The sequence below is a fragment of the Falco punctatus genome (assembly GCF_963210335.1).
Source record: "Falco punctatus genome assembly, chromosome: 13".
Classification (NCBI taxonomy): domain Eukaryota; kingdom Metazoa; phylum Chordata; class Aves; order Falconiformes; family Falconidae; genus Falco; species Falco punctatus.
In genome coordinates this window covers 29462568-29477737 of record NC_137593.1, presented here as the reverse complement: position 1 = coordinate 29477737, position 15170 = coordinate 29462568, and the positions used below count along the sequence as shown (strand labels likewise).

At 47.7% G+C, this 15170-nt stretch overlaps 1 protein-coding gene across 4 annotated transcripts in view; it reads right to left on the bottom strand.

Moving 5' to 3' along the window:
* The window catches only part of HDLBP (high density lipoprotein binding protein), a 40260-nt gene extending 25129 nt beyond the window's left edge, over positions 1-15131 (bottom strand). For 2 of the 4 annotated variants that reach the window (XM_080409664.1, XM_080409667.1), the window contains exon 1: positions 158-316. The gene's annotated coding sequence lies outside the window, so the exon portion shown is untranslated. Of the gene's footprint in view, positions 1-157; positions 317-14736; positions 14886-15045 lie in introns of those variants that run through there. The other 2 variants (XM_080409666.1, XM_080409665.1) reach the window with 2 other exon arrangements.
* Between the last annotated feature and the right edge of the window lie 39 nt (positions 15132-15170).

Sequence of the window (15170 nt, the reverse complement as noted above, 5' to 3'; positions counted from 1 at the left end):
CGGGAAGTTGGCCCGGAGTTTCCCGGTGGCGCCAACACGTCGGCGCCCAGAGGGAGGAAGCGAGGCCGCGCCGCGACGGGCCGCCCTCCCCCCCACCCCCCGCCAGCCTCCACGTCGGCGCCGCGGCGGAGGGGCCGCCCCCCCTCCCGTGACTCACTCCGGCCGGTGCCCGCTCGCCCGCTCTGCTGGAGAACCGGAGCGCTCCTGGGAGAGCGGCGCGGCGCCCGCCCCAGCACCTATATAGGCCGGGCCGCTGCCAATCCCCGGCCCGCACGTCAGCGGGACATGCCCCTTCCCGGCGGGGCCGGCCCGCCACGCGTGCCCCGCGCCACCGGGGGCGCCCCGCCGCCTGCCCGCAGCGGAGCAGCGGCCCGGCCCGGCCCACGGGGCTTGGCGGCGGGCGGCTCGCACCAGCGCTGCGCGGCCCCGGGGCCCAGCCGCCGCCCGCTCCCCGCCCCGCGCTGACACCGGCGGGAAAGCCCCGGCCCCCTCCCTTCAGCAACGCACCGACGGGCAGAAAGCGCCGCCCGCCCGGCCGGGGCCGATCCCCCGCCGCTCCCGGAGCCCAGAACCACTGGCGCCGCGCAGGGTGGGCGAGCGTGAGCGGCGCCCGAGAGCTCCATCAGCCCCAGAAGCCCGGCAGGCCCGGGGAGCGGCGGCCCCGCCGCCACTGTCTCGTCCCACAGCCGGAACCCGGCCCCGGGCGGCTCGTTCTCCTCCTGCAGCCGGTGTCACAGCTGCGGTCACCCTCCGCTGAGGCTGCAGACAGGAGAAGGGGCAAGGTAACAGCTACATTAAAACAACAACAACAAAAAAATCACACCCCCGCCTCCCCCAAGAGCTCCTCTTATTCCAATCTCTAATTTGGAAATGGGGAAAAGTGAAGGAGGGGAAAGGCGAGCCAGCAAGCACCATACCCTCCCCTCCTGCTGAGGGGATGTTTATTAAAGTTTGTGCAATATAGATGTTTTTAATTATTAGCCTTGCACCCTCAAGGAACTGAGGGGGGGGAGTCGCATCAGTGTAAAAATACTTGGAATTTGCACTGATTTTTGCATTAGCTCAGTCTCTGCCCATTTTCCTACACAGGATTAATTTTCCTCATCATTCATAACTTGCACTTAGTGACTGGTTTTCTCATTCACACCTTGCTCTCTCCCAGGCCCTGGCAAACGAAACGCAAGAACCTGCTTTGTGGAGCTCTGACCACAGAAATTCGAGGTCTTTGGAATAACTGCTTTTGATTACACATAGTAATTTTTAGAAATATTCATGTGCTGTATTTATGGAAACATAGATGGTATTTAGCCTGAAGTAAAATTATGATTACTTATTGAACCAAGAATAGGAGATTTCTCCAGTTTTCCTTTTAATCCTGCAGCTGGAACGACATCATTAAAGCACTTGAACTTTTTGACACAAACAATTTATCACTGGAAATAAAAATACACTTGTGGGTGAGATCGGGAAGTCAGTCAAAGGGAGGAGGAGAACAGTCATGAAGAGTTGACACCCTGCCCAGGCACCACAATGATCCATCTCCCCCCTCCCACCCGGCCTCTCCTCACAAAGTCTGGCCAGTCTCTGCAAGGATGCAGGGACACTGCTCCAAGCACAGGGCTGCCGCACAGAAAGGCAGCAACTACTGCTGCCACGTCATATATGGTCCAAGAGCTGGCTCAGGCTCCTCCAACAAAAACTGGGCTGTGAATGCCAGCAGCACCCCATGCGACACACGAGCAGGCTGATGCCTATGGAGACAGAGGCAGCCCATGCAAAAGCAGAGCTTCAGGAACTGGGGCAAACAACAGCACCTCCAGACTTTGGACAACTTTGCTTCCAGGCAGCAGCAGGGAGTGTGGAGGGGTGGTGCAATTCAGGACTTTGAGACAAATGCTCTGAACTTCACTCAAGATGCACAAGGCTTTTCTGGAGCTTTCACTCCCTTGTGTTTATCTCCCCAGTGCAAAGCAAGCAGCCTCCTTTCAACGCTCTAACTTTGTTGCGTCCAATTAACTCCGACATAAGCAAGTACTGCGATCCCTTGTGCCAGGGAACCGGAGGAATATCTTACCAAAACACCAACATCCTTCTCCCTAAGCTCCATCTCCTCACCTGGTTCAGCAGGGACCCTCTGGGGGGACATGCCACCTTCTGCCTATGAGACAACCATATGCCCCTCTCCTGCTCAGCCTGCGTAGTGCTGCTGCAGTCACCGAGGTTGCTAGGACATGATGGATTTCTGGCTTTTATCGTGGCTTCCTCTCCAGGACTGTTTAAGAGGAATCTTCCCCATCTGTTTCTGTAGCTCTTCCATTATTTGTAGCTGCAAGTGGTGGGAGGGAAGCCTGCCAGGCCCAGAAGTTAACTGGAAGGCCTAGAGCATCTCACTGCATGCCATCCTCAAATGATTTCTGCTGAAGGAAACCTGTCGCAGGCTGTTCTCCTTAGAGGAAGATCTTCCACAGGGGAAGAGTTCACCTTTCCTCCTGCATTCATTAAGTACAGAAGTGTCCCACACATGGACAAAAGCACATTTAGAGGGTGTTAGGAGGCCTGTTTCAACCTGCTGCTCGTCCCGCCAGCACAACATCAAACATCTGCGTCTCACCCCATCCCTCTTCTTCAATAAGGCAATGGGATACAGGCAGAGAGAGGCCTGCAGGGGCTTCTAAGTGCCTGTTATGTCTACCTGCTCACAAGTGCAATCTCACATTAACAACAAAATATGCTGGTCATGGAGATGAGTGTAAAATGGTTCCTCTGTAAGCCAGGTGTAGGAATTTTTGGTAGCTAAGGGGAAAGGAAACAGAAGAAGGTATCCAACCCCTGGACAAACACTAACCTGCCCCTCCTCCCTCTATCATCCCAATATTTTGACAGCATTATGTCAGAGCCTGGCTTCACGACTTGCAAGAACAACTGAATAGGAAGGCTCCCAAGAAGAGCACAAGCGTGCAACAGAAAGGGTGAAAGATTGGGTACTGCATAGTTTCCACGACTTATCAAATTGGCAGCTCATATCAGCAGTCTGCGGGAGGGCACAGAAACGGGACCAGCAAAAATATGAAACACAGAGATAAAACAAACAGAACAGGTTTGGTGTTTTTTGGTGTTTTGGAACATGTGTTCACCAGTGTGAAAGCAAAGGAGTTAAGAAGCTTTCCATAATCACACCACCGCAGGACTCCTGGGGAAAGGAGAAGAAACTTTCAGCTCCTTAAATCACTGGAGCAAAGACCACAAAAAGGTTAGTCTTTCCCGGCACATTCACCCTCAGCTGAGGTAGGATTCTGCAAAGGGTTTCTTCTAGCCCATTCTTATTTTCTACTGTTATAAGAGATCTGTTATTTTTCCTGCCAGAAACTGCAAGCCTTATTTGGAAAGCAACCCAACCATGCTCCAAAAAGCGTGTGCTGTGACTTCATTTCCTGTTAAATGTAACTCCAGATTTCTGAAACTGTACAAACAAGCACCCTTATCTCACACACTGAAGTCACCACCACCAAAGAACTACCCATGAAAGTATCCATTTCGGCACATCCCTCACCAGTGGTAGTATAAAGAGAAAAAGGGTGGGGAAATACTTCGCATCACACTAGAAAAAGAAGTGGAAGAGGATTCAGGAGGCAGGGCACTCATGCTGGAGAGTAGTGAGGTTCTCAGCCAAAGCAAGCAATATATGCCTCTCAGCTCTAAAGCTATTGCTGTGGCTTGCCACGGGATCTTCCAATAAAATGGTTTTATTTCTACAGGAAAACCTCTATTAAATTGAAGTTAAGGGTCAAATCATATAGATCCTTCTGCTAAGAGAATGAAAACAGTTCCATCATGAAAAATGACTGAACATGAGTCCACGTTGCTTATGTCTCAGTTACTTTGAGGCCAGATTTTCTTTATTCACCATGAGGAAGAAAACTTCCAGGGATGTGCAAGTCGGGCACCTCTCTTCCCCATTCACACATCAGTTCTGGGAAAAAAATGATTCCATAGGCTAAATACTGTCCCTTGGCTGTACTTCATGCAACTCCACCATCTTCAGAAGCCCGCTGTAAATGCTCAACTAGAGAACTGCTGGTAGAAAGAAAAAAAGTCTACCCAAGCCTATATACTAATCTCAATGCCAACCATTTAGTCATGTTGTGAAAGAAGGGAGGGAGGTGAAAGGAAGCTGAGCGGCTGCATGTGTTTGTCTCACATGGGACCTAGGTGGTGTAAATAAGAGGTCCCAGGGGAGTGCAACACCACTTGCCTTTCTCCTGGTAAACTTACATTGTTTATTGAGGGCAATTCTCTTGCACAAGCAGAAGAGCGGACCAGACACTGAAAGCAGGTGACTAACCTCAGCAGGACTCTCAAGCCAAAATGGTTGTTTAAAAGACTGACTTCTTTCCTGGGCACCCTGACAATAAAATTATGCAATCATCAGCTAGCAAAAAATATGTATGCTGCTCTTGCTAGACGATCTCAGGGTGCTCTATAAAAAGGGGCAAGCAAAATAGGTAGGAACAACAGCAGAAACTTACTGGTGCAGAGTCATAGCGTAAACACGTAGCTTCAAGCCCTCTGCAGAGAAAGGAGAAGCTGCTAGTGTAAGGGGTAGATACACATTTCACACAGGGACACCACAAGAAAACAAGATGTAGTGGTTAATGCAGACAAATCAGTCAAGAGACTTAAGCTCTACTCTTAGTTTTGCTGCCGATTTGGTGAATTGACCAGCAAAATTCTCTCAGTTGTCCCAGCTATGCACACACAGCCGTCTTTATTTACTCTGTGGACTCATCATTTCATTTCAGGTTGTTCAGAAAGCTGTGATTCTTGGATGCCAGGTGCTTTGGCAAAACAAATGCTGTTTCAGAGATGAGGAAGAAAGTCAATGGACAGTTTAATAAAATCAATCCAAAAGCAAAGCAAAAGGAAGCCACAGGTCAGAGTCCATCCTTCCACTTACACTGGGAGAGAAATCTGATTATTTGGCTTTCAGGAGAAGTTAGGATTGCAAATAACCAAGATAAAACGGAATAGATAAAATGGAATGAGATGAAAACAGAAGTAATACATTCAGACCAAGAACAACTGAGATGAATTTCCCACCTGTATTTCTGAGATGGTTATAGGCAAATTTAGGAATTGAAAAGGTTGTCAAAGTAGACGCAAATTTCAGGTTCTGGGGGAGCCAATTTTAAGAGGAATACTTTTTAAACAGAGGAACTTACTTTATTTCACTTTGTTCCTGTGTTGCCTTACAGTTTCACAGTCATGGAAAACACTAACCTGACTCAAGAATGGGAAGAGAGATTTGGAAACAAAGACTCCTGATATATTGCCTGGAAAGTGGCAATAGCACAGAGTAGCACAAGTGAAAGCAATCACAGAAATTCAGAACATCTGACAACAGGCTGGAGGTCTCAGACTCTGGTATCTCTAGTCCAACATCCCGCTTGAAGCAGGGTCAGACCAGGGCATTCAGGGCTTTCTTCAGTCAGGTTTCAGAATCATAGAATTGTTTAGGCTGGAAAAGACCTTTGAGATCATGAAGTCCAAGCATTAACTTGAAAACCTTAAAACTGCACAAACTTCCTGGGCAACCTATTCCAATACCTGACTATCCTAACAGTGAAAAAGGTTTCTTACTTGCAGTCAGAACCTTTAGTTTCAATTTTGGCTCTTTACGCCAATCTCAACTTGCTTTTTAATTTAAGTATCTGCCATACTGTGTGCTCATCACACACTGGTGCTTTCAGAGTGCTGCTGCAGCACTGCTCTCTGTTCAACCTGCACTGCAGAAGGGAAAAAAACCACCTTCCACAAATAATTAGCTGAGAGCAAAGTCTGTTAATATCACAGTTACCCAAGAAGTGAGGACTGCAGAGACACTGCAGAACACACACAGAGTTTGCTTTCTGTTCTTCAAAAAGAACTCTCATTTCACCCTCCTTTGGCTACTGGGTTGGAGTTCTTTTGTTTATGTCTTCAGCATCTCTTGCTCCCTTCTCCCTTGGACACTGCAATATAAAATGAACACGTGGCAATTTTTCTCTCCGTCTCTCTCTTTAAAGAGATGTTGCCAGAAGCTCTCATGTACTACACATCCCACAGCTTGGAAAAGCAAGGGACTTGCAAGTCCTAAACTTACCCCTTTTTTGTATTAACTGTCATATATTTCAAAAATTCAAAGCTGACCACATCCCTTAGCTTGAACCTGTCGCCGTGCTCCCTAAGACCCTCTTTACAGGTACTCTTTAAGCTGATGTTTTACAGGGCAGAATTGCTGCTTGCAGCAGTTTGTAAAAATGACAACTACATCTCTTCACAGAGATTCAATTAGGTAAATGTATACAGCAAATGAAAAAAAAAAAAGATAAAAGTGGCAAACTAAATGAGACACCCCAAATGACATTTTTCAGGGGGACAGGGAACAATTTGCAACTTAAGCATGGAAACTGTAAACAAACATTTGGTTTAGTCTTTTTTAAAAAAAATCTTGCTTAGCTACTTTAATTCTAGGTATTGTAGAGAAAAACCTAAACAAGGTTGTTCACAGCTCCTGTGAAAGATTTTAAGGATTCCTCAGTTACTAATGTTTACTGGATAACAAAGACTTAAGAATGCTGCAGCTCCATTTTTATAAACTTTTTATGTGCTCTGGTATGTTTTCCTCAGAGTTCCAGTTCCCCAAATTGCACGGCTTCACAACACTGTCCAATTTTGTAATTTTTTTTTCTTTATTTCTATCTTTCAGTTACAATAAGCAGTTTGAAAATATGACCCAGAAAAATAACCATTATTGTGACAAACAAAAACCTCAAAGAATAAAATAATTTAACTTGCAGGGAGGCTAGTGCTTTGTTTGGAGAGGACCAATTCCAAGTTGAAAAAAAGAATCTTCAGTTTGGCAACAATTCCTCTGAAAAGGCTTTAAAGTAAATATCTGATTCCAACTGCCACTTTTAAAAAGTGATGATAGGCCCCTTGCTATTTAAGCGCAGCCTTCCCTTTGTCCTATTCATAGCACATGCAACAGGGGCTCAACATATCCACTGACAAGCACTAATTCCTAATCTCTACTAGGCCAAGCAAACGGCTCTTCATGTGTTAGACAGAATTACATCACGGTGATCTAAACTGACAGTGAAAAAACCAGACAGTCTTCTCTTCCAAATCTGCAAGGCCACTCTAAGCCTGCTATGAAAGAAAAGTGAGAGAGCGAGAACCCAGAGTAAAACTATGTCCACTAATTGTTACCAATAATATTATTTTATGTTTAAAACCTCTTTTCATAACCAAATCATTTCCAGTCCCACCCTGGTCATCTTTGGGCTGAACTAGAAGGGTACATGTGCCATTCTAGAAACAAATTTTTTGCTTTGACACCTTATGCCATACATCCTCCACCCACACATTGTTACTGCCTTTTGGATTAACAGAGCAGTGCCCTGAGCAATCCGAGTTTTCAAATAAAATAAATGGGTTAACATTCCTAAAATTTCCAAGAACTCCTAATCTTCTCTGAATACTCACTGCTTGCTCTCATTTTCACCCACAACTCTGCTGCCATCAACAGAGCCATTAACTCAGTATTTTAATTTTGTGAAAAAGCAGCAGGTGTAGAATGTTACTTTTAAGTTTCCTCAATGCTATTTAACCAGCTCTACTTTTAAGCAACACTCAAATACCTACAGCTTGCTATTCTCCAGAGATCTCAAGGGCCCTTGTAAGACCATGCCCCTAAATCCCAGCAGGCTATACCGATTGCTGAAGCATTCACTTTGAAAACAAAAGCATATGCAATAGCAGGCCAGCCATAACATATCCCCAGCCCTACTCTCACTGTGCCTGCTCTGTGAGTTGTTCTTCTCAGCTTTCCTTTCAGCTGCTCCAATGCAGGTTTACCTTCAGCTTTATCACTTGAACAGAGATAACAGCAAACTTACTTTCTACTGTGCAATGGGAACAGCCAGGGCTGGTTTGCCCAGGGCAGAGTCCCGCTCCCCTCTCTGGGAAGTGCAGGGGAGGTCGGTCAGACAGCCCACCGGCTCTCCAGTGCCTGCTGGAGACAGGCACACACCCCCACCCCCACCCCGCAAGCTCCTCACCCCAGGCTGCAGCTGGGGCACGCAGCAACAAGCCCATTTTCATCGCTCCTGGCCTCTCACCCCGCTGGGGCTTTCTCTTGGCTTTGCCTCTGTCCCTGCCGGCAGGGAAACCTTCCTTGCATTAACTCTGACCCTTACTCTCTTCCTTTCTCCTAACTTGACCCATGTACCCATCCCATGCCCGATGTCCCTGTTCGTGCCACACAGCATGGCCTAGGCTTTGTTCGTCGCTCATCTTTGGCAAATATCCAGTTTATTTTGTGAAATATCCTGTTTAATTCTCAGTGCCAAAAATGCAGAGACAGACAGAAACACAGCAGCAGAAACAACAGCAGGAGAACCAGCAAGTGGCACTACTGCAGGTACCACCACCTGAAATTGAGCAGCAGCTGTCCAGGTGTTCAGCATTCCTCAAAAAAAAGGCCTTTGCTGATTTTTCAGACAACCCACTGCAAAACATTTGAAATACCAGTCAACCAAACATAGCAGGGGTGCGGGAAAGCAGACAGGGGAGTGATGCCCATGCTGCATGCCAATACCCTAAACCAAGCCTGACATTTCAATGATGCGATGAGATTATTCTAGTTATCCATTCTCTGCTGAAAAATATGCCAGTTTAGCTTTGTGAAAGCTAGCCATACCTGCCTCATGATATTTACTGTGAGATATTACACCAGTAACCTTCCTTTAAAACCAGAGTCCTGATATGCACCTTTATCACCTGGCCTGCATACACGCCAGGCAGCACTTTCATGGGCTCTGACAGAGACCTTGACAAGCAATTATCAGCTTAATAACACAAGGAGAAGGCTGCGTCCTGTCACCTCCAAGCTGAATAGCAATAGTCAAAACATGACAGGATTCCAAGTATTTCCTCCTTAAAAGCTAGTTAATAGCTGGGATGTTGCTAAATGCATAGCTACAGAACACAAGTATCAACTGTTGTGATATCAGTACATGCTTCCAGAAATTTCAATGCACAGGTATTTCCTGTGCAGGTAAAAGGTATGGTGTACACACGTGTTATATGCGTAGATGCTTTTACCAGAATCGCCCCAATTTGTGACAAATGTTTGCATGCCAGTCACTTACGGTATTCTGTTTGTTGACTTTCCTGTGGGTTTTTTTGTTGTTTAGGTGTTTCCTTCTTTGCTTCCACTAATAAATATATCTATCCATTCCATCCCCAAACTTTTCCCAAATGGTTCTTTCTCATCAGTGAAAAATCTTCAGTAAAGACAACCAAACTGTTGCAGGAAAACAGTTCCAGACACCGTGCTGATAAGTGTAAGAGAATCTGGTACTGCTGCCATTTTGTGTCAACAGGTAAACCCATTTTACTTTATAATTAAACAGTGTCATTAAGGGAGGTCACGTGAATATTACTGCACTATTCAATTCTCTCAAAGACAAAACTTTTCCTGTGAATCATCATTTCTTGGTGCCTTACAGCAACTGAACCAATCACTTCCCTTCTTCCAGTGCTGTTTTTCCACTGAAGTTAAACTCATCGTGATTTCTTCTAACCAAGCCTTTCGAGGTCCATCTTTTCTCTCAGGTTTCTCCTTGTTGTTTCTGCCTGCTGCTTTGCAAACACCTCTTTTGTGACTACAGCTGGACATAGCTCCTTGCTTCAACCCCTGCTCCTCACAAAAGTGTGACATGCTTCTGTCGCTGCCTCAGCAACAGAGCCAGCCCCGTGGTACGGGCAGCTGTGGCCGAGATCAGCCCCATGCACGGCCGCTGGACTGAGACTGCCCCGGCGGCTCCGCAGCCTGCTCCTGGCACCGGGGCCACGTGCTGCTCCTGCCGGGGCCAGAGGTTTCTTCCCAAGTCCAACAATTGCCAAAAGCGCAATTAAAGGGACTTCACTGAGGCAAGAGCATTGCTAGGACCTTAAGTGTAATGACAAACTTTTCTCTGACACCCCCCCACCTCCCAATACCACTACCATTTTGCTTTACTTATAGTAGTAAGCAGAAAACCAACTGGCTTTCACACACACAAACACATACATAAACACACATCCCCTGCCTTCTTTGCCAAAGCAGCTACCTGTTCAGCCCTCCCCACAATGCAGGAACACACAGACACAAAAAGTTGCAGTACACCTAGATTAAACCAACCAAATGTTTTTTTGAAGTGGCTGAAGTCAAGAAATTAGCACTGTGAGGTATAAATGTACCTAAATTATTTACATGCTAATAATCTAGTAATAATTTGCAAAATATTAGTAGATATCTTCAAGGCTTGAAAGATCTACCAGATGCAAGATTCAACAAAATTGAACCTGTCATGAGAGACAAGTGATGTATAACAGCAGCAAGTTTAAAGAAAAGTATGCATATTATGGTAGCTGCTAGAAAGGATACTCATATTTATGTGAGACTGCTGGGAAAATACCAGAGCTTGTGTGGGTAGAAACACCAAAGATCATCTAAATGAAGGGGAAAAGAACCGCTTCAGCTTCAACATACATAAGTTTCTTATGAAACAAAATAGACTAAGAACACTCATCACAGCCTGACCACTTTTCCTTGTTAGAATTAAAACCTTGAACACATAAATCCTCCACAACCCGAAGTCGTCTATAAACATGAAATATTATAAATGAAGAGGCTTCTTCCCCTTGTTTTGGATAGAACTTTTCCTCCTTGGTTATTGGCACATCTTTTCTCAGCCTGACTCCCCGATTCTCTTCCATGGCAGTCACACCATGAGAGCTATGGGGCAACATGAGTTCACAGAAGGTGGATGGGGAAAAAGGTCACTAGAATTATTAGGCATGCAGGACTTTCCTGTTTAAGACAGTAAAGTAAATCACAAGATTTAAATAGGAGATTTTTCGGACATAAACAGTCTTTCTTTTAAAGATAAAGGACAGCTAAATATAAAGCCACATGCTGAATTCTCTCAGGTATAATTCCACATCCAGGGTAAGCCTGTAACCCAAAATTATTCTTCTAAACCTAGGAATTTCTAAAATGAAAAAAGCTCTGGAAACAAGCCCCAGACTCAGGCGACTAGACTCTTACCTTAATTACCAACCTAGCATGAGCACCTGGGGCCCAGAGACCAGCTCCTGGTGTCTCAAGCTCCTCTGCAATCCCTCCCACAACAGGCTCTACTGAGCATGACCTTCCCTTCCACTCCAAATACAGTCTCACAGCCCACAGTAAATACCACAGCCTCCCGGTAACAGACTCTGCTGGAACTGCTTCTAGACCAAAGCCCCAGAAAAACAATCAGCCAAACAAAAAACCGACCTGCAAACCGCACTATACTACATCATACAGCCTAACAATTTCTTCTTTCAAGGTTAGGATAATTAGGAACAGAGGCCTAATCCTGCAGCTGGGTTTTACTTTCCTATCTCTTCTTTATCTGTTTTCATATTTTAACACAAAGAACACCTCCCTACCTCTTGCACAGACCCATGTTGCAAAAGTTTTACAGGCTCTGGGCCTCTCAGTGACATGCTCTTGGACAAGTTAGGCTCGTTACATCCCAGGTGAACATGCCTTTCCCAGCCCACTTTAGAAAACCCCTGTTGCAACTTCTGCAGCAGCGCATGTCTTTGTCAAGGTTATAACAGCATTTCTATAAGGGTAACGCTCCAGAAAGAAGGCTATTCTTGTGCTTGATCCACAGGGGCTAAAAGGCTTGTATTTCTTGTTACAGTGTCTTGTCAGGCCATGCTTGGGTGCCTACTCCTGATAAGCACGAGACCAACTGATCTGCAACTTCTCTCTTTCTGGCCGCAAAGAAAGTGCAAAGGCAGTTTCCAGATCCTGCCTTTACTGCTTGTCAGCTTCAAAACAGCCATGCAGACACTTGCCAGAGTCTTGCCATCTAGCTTTAAGGTTCATTTTATAAGCTCTGCACAGTATAGGCCTGAGGATTTCCTTCTGTAGAATTCCTGAACACAAAACAAATTTGAACCTTTGCTGAGTACTTTTTAAGAGAAACAACGCTTTCACATAAAGCTGGTATTTTGCAGAAACCCACAGATCAAATTGTCAGATACCCTCCCAGCCACGGTGAACGAACTTTTTCAACCATACACTTGCATTCAGTTTGAACATGTTAGACTGGCCTCAGTGCAGCTGCTGTCTGCTCTAACCACCTGACTGGTAGCGACCTGGGTGAATTACCTGAATCCTCACAGTAGCACAATCCTAAATACAGTTCTATCAGCTTAAGATGCTTCTATATGCCAGTATCAGCTGAAATACTGTAACCAATAACACACCCTGATTTTCTCTGAAAAGGTGTAAACCCCCGCAGGAGGGCTTATCTGGAATGGCTCTCCACTCTGATAACAGCTGTAAAATCCAGGGCTACAGATCTCTCTTCTAATAGACCATACTGTCTTCAGAAGCAACTTAATGGGCATTGGAAAAAAAAAAAAAAGACTAGCTACTTGACTAAGAACAACTGCCCTTATCCTATCAAAGAAAAAGTTACCATTGTTAGCATTATGCTACACAACATAATGATCCAATTCCAGATCAAGGAGAAATCTCTTCCTTGATCATCCCAGTCTAGATAAGCAAGGCCAATGAAAAAGCAGGGAACATAACAGCCTTTAATACATAAGTAGTAGTGTTGTAATTTTTTCACCTTTTCAGGCAGAATTAGGAGAGGAAGAAAAGATGACAGCAAAAAATCACTTAACTTGCAACAAAGGAGGAGACAGGATTATGTGTCATACTATTAGGAGTGAAATACCAGAACAATTTATATCGGACAAACACAGAGCAATCTTTTAACTGCTTCTTAGAAGCCACTCAGAAGAATTGTCTTTTGAGAATGATCTAGGCTTACAGTATTTTGCCGCAATGGCAAAGCTCAGGCTAGGTGGTTACACTGCCTCTGTTCCAGACTGTATTTACAGGCCTCCAGATATTGTTACCTCCACATCTAGCAGAGAGCTTTTCCTCTGCCTGTCATTCTGATCTGTGAAAAACTATACTACTGTGGACTTTTTTGGAAGGAAAAGGTTGGTTTTTTTTTTTTGTGGCTTGAGTACATGGGTGGCCCTGTCTATGAGTTGGGCCATGCTGCATGAAAATCCACATACAAACTAGAGGATTCTCTTTTTCTAGCAGCTTAAACCTGAACAGGCGAAGGATTGGAGATACAGAACTTTAACAGACACACAGCTACACATTTTGTTACTGCTTCCTTTCCTGCCTTGCCTCTGATGCATATTCCTCTACCAGAGGAAGGGATATCTAATCCACCTATGAAACAATACATGAAACACCACCTTCCAGTCTGATTTGGGGGGAGGGGGGAACTGTTATACCATCTGTTAAATTGTCTTCTAACAGAACTATTGTGTAGCATTTGGACAGCAACAGTAGGCAAACCTGAGACTAAATCATCAGGCAGAAGCTACACCCATCTCACTAAAGAGAAAACACGCGACAAAGCAATATAGCACAGAGCACTATGCAGATGTTCTCTGTCCTTACACAACAGTATCAGGAAAGAAGTGACTCCTTCAACCTCCTTGGGACTGAGTGTCTCTAATTGTTACTTCCCAGCCCCAGAGTCCTGAATTTTAATCAAATTCTCACCTAGAGCTGTGAATTCAAGGACCCTGGCTCACCTCATCGGTTCCGAGCAAACTGCTCTTGCCATTCCTGACATTCCCAGCATGAGCCTCTCTCTTGCTTCTCCCTTGCCAGTGGAAGGAATTACCCGTGCCAGTCGGGAACGCTTCCCTGCTCCTTGGGGAAGGCCCGCATGGGAAGTGCTGCTTCTCACGGCCAGGCCGCTTCAGCTATAGCCAGGCTGGGCCCAAGGATCACCAGCGCCTGGCGCTCAGCCCTCGTCTGTCCTGCCCGATTGCTGGATCAGGCTGCTATTGAAGCTGCAATCAAGCCACGCTACGGGACTAGAGCGCAATTGAGTAAAGGGGCAGAATTTCCCCCCCGTCCCACTGAGGGCGAGAGGCCACAGGTGAGGCAGAACCCCGGCAGAACCCCCTCTCCAGAGCGGCCCGTAGCGGAGCCTCGGCCCCGGCCCCCCCCGCCGCGCCAAGCCACGCTCAGGCTCCAACTCTGCAGAGCCCGCAGCGGGCCGGGCCTGGGGACACGGGGCGACCGCCCCCCGCAGCCCCGTCCCCTCGGGGGCGGCCCCGTCATCCCCACCGGCCCGCGGGGCGGCCGCCGCAGGGAGGGGAAGCGCGAAATGACTCAGGGCTTTTGTCCGCGCCCTGGGTGCCGCCGGAGCGCTCCACGTCGCCGGCGCAGCGCGGGGCGGCCACTGCCCGGGGGAGCGGCGGGGGTGGCCGGCGGGTGGGGCGGGTGCAAGAGGCCGGTGGGGCGAGCGCCTCCGCGCAGCCCCCGCACCCCCGCTCGCTGCGGAGGGTCGCCCCAGCGGCACGTGGGCCACACCGCGCCAACGGGGCAGGCCAAGACCATAGAGCGGAGCCGGGCGCTCGCTGGACGTGCCGCCCGCGGAGCCCGTCTCTCTGCTGCCGCTATCTTGTTCGAGGCAGCGCAACCCGCCCGGCCGCAGAGGCGGACCCGCGCCCTCCTCCCGCTATAGCTGAGGCTATACCCCCAAACCCCCGCCGCCCGCCCCGCGCAGCCGGCGCCACCGGGTGCCCCGGGACCGGTTTTACCTCTAGTAGGCCCGCAGCAAAGCCTATGCTGGGTACGAGGCCGAGGGGCCTGCCGCCATCTTGGTAAAGAAGAGAGATGTGCGTGACCCACCAACATACGGGTGGTCCCTCCCCTATGTGCCCTTTGTCGGCCGGTTGCTAGGGGAACGGGGCGGAGTTCCGGCACGCATGCGCCTGGCCCGTTCCCATAGCAACCGACCGACAAAGGGCACGTGGGGGAGGGACCACCCGTATGTTGGGAGGTCACGCACATCTCTCTTCTTGACCAAGATGGCGGCAGGCGCCACCGGGTGCCGGGACCGGCTTTACCTCTAGTAGGCCCGCAGCGAAGCCTATGCTGGGTACGAGACCGAGGAGCCTGCCGCCATCTTGGTAACGAAGAGGTCCCGCCCCCACGTGCCCTTTGCCGGTCGGTTGCTATGGGCGGTGCATGT